We start from the raw sequence: 1,672 nt of genomic DNA on the forward strand, positions 1-1,672 counted from the left end.
TCATGGATTCTCTGCATTTAGGGATGGACCTAATACACTCCTCTTCCCTCATTGTGAGCCTCTGCCTCAACCTCTTACCAAATCTTTCAATAAAAGAATCTGATAAACTCATTCATACCCAAATACAATAAGGCTTAATATTTGGCCATCCTCTCATAGAAGAGAATTATAATTGAAGTGACATCGTCTGTAACTGAAGGATATAAGCATGACTGTACTATGTGGGAGCAGCCTTTACCCCCTAATGACTCCTTCCTTAAGACCGAAAATCAAACCCTCATATGAGGTTAACTTGATTTTGGGTGCCTACTCTTGAACTCAATTCAGAGTATATAGAATTGAATTCATCTTTCCCCCAGAAAATTAATTCCACTTCCTTTTTTTTTTTTTTTTTAATTGAGACAGTCCCCCTCTTTTGCCTAGACTGGAGTGCAGTGGTGTGACCTCAGCTCACTGCAACCTCTACCTCCTGGGTTCAAGCGATTCTCCTGCCTCAGCCTCCCGAGAAGCTGGGGATCACAGGTGCCCACCACCACTCCTGGCTAATTTTTGTATTTTTAGTAGAGACAGGGTTTCATCCTGTTGGCCAGGCTGGTCTTAAACTTCTGACCTCAAGCGAGGCACCCGCTTCAGCCTCCCAAAGTGCTGGGATTACAGGTGTGAGCCACCGCTCCTGGACTAATTCCACTTTCATTGCCTTCATGATCCAGATTCAGAATCTTGAAATTATCTTGATCCTTCACTCTTCTCCTCTCATGCAATCATCAAACACTGTAGTTTTTTCTTTATGTCTTTCACATCCATCCCTTCCTCTATTTATTGGTTTCCTATTGCTGCTGTAACAAATGACTCCAAACTTAGTGGCCTAAAACAACACAAAATTTATTCTCTTACAGATCCTGGAGGCTAGAAGTCTGAAATGAGTCTTATCGGGCTAACATCAACGTATTGACAAGGCTGGCTTCCCTCTGGAGACTCCAGGAGATAATCCACTGCTTGCCTTTTCCAGCTTTTAGAAGCCTCCCACATTTAACAGTTCATAACTTTATATTACCTTCTCCTAACTTCGACTCTCCTGATTCTTTCGTGTGAAGACCCTCGTGATTACATTGGGTTGACCATGTTAATCCAGGATAGTCTCCTTATCTCAACCTCTTTAATCATATTTGCATTTAAAAAAACATATGCACAGGTTCTGGGGATTAGGACACAGATATCTTGGCAGAGGGGGGATGCATTATTCAGCCCACTGTACTCTATAATATCAACTCTTCCTCAACACTACTTCTGGTCCTTATCTGTACCACTGAACTAGTTCAACGTTTCCTAAACTGGTTTTCCTGACCCCAGCCTCTCTCCCAATTCCCCATCCATTCTACATACCAAAAACAAATATTCATTAAAACTTAGTTATTCGTGCTATTCCCCATACCCATTCCAAGGCCCTGAACCTAGTTTACTTTAGCCTGGCATTGGTCACTCTTTTGTTTGTTTGTTTGTTTGTTTGTTTGTTTTTTCAGATGGCGCCTCACTCTATCACCCAGGTTGGAGTGCAGTGACACCATCTCAGCCCACTGCAACCTCTGCCTCCCAGGCTCAAGCAATTCTTCTGCCTCAGCCTCCCAAGTAGCTGGGATTATAGGCGTGTGCCACCACAACTGGCTAATTTTCA

General features: G+C 42.9%; 1 protein-coding gene across 1 annotated transcript in view; it reads right to left on the reverse strand.

Moving 5' to 3' along the window:
* The window catches only part of HERC3 (HECT and RLD domain containing E3 ubiquitin protein ligase 3), a 219,816-nt gene that overhangs the window by 167,200 nt on the left and 50,944 nt on the right, over positions 1-1,672 (reverse strand). The gene's annotated exons all lie outside the window — the stretch shown is intronic.

The sequence above is a fragment of the Mandrillus leucophaeus genome, unplaced genomic scaffold, assembly GCF_000951045.1.
Source record: "Mandrillus leucophaeus isolate KB7577 unplaced genomic scaffold, Mleu.le_1.0 Scaffold381, whole genome shotgun sequence".
Lineage (NCBI taxonomy): Eukaryota > Metazoa > Chordata > Mammalia > Primates > Cercopithecidae > Mandrillus > Mandrillus leucophaeus.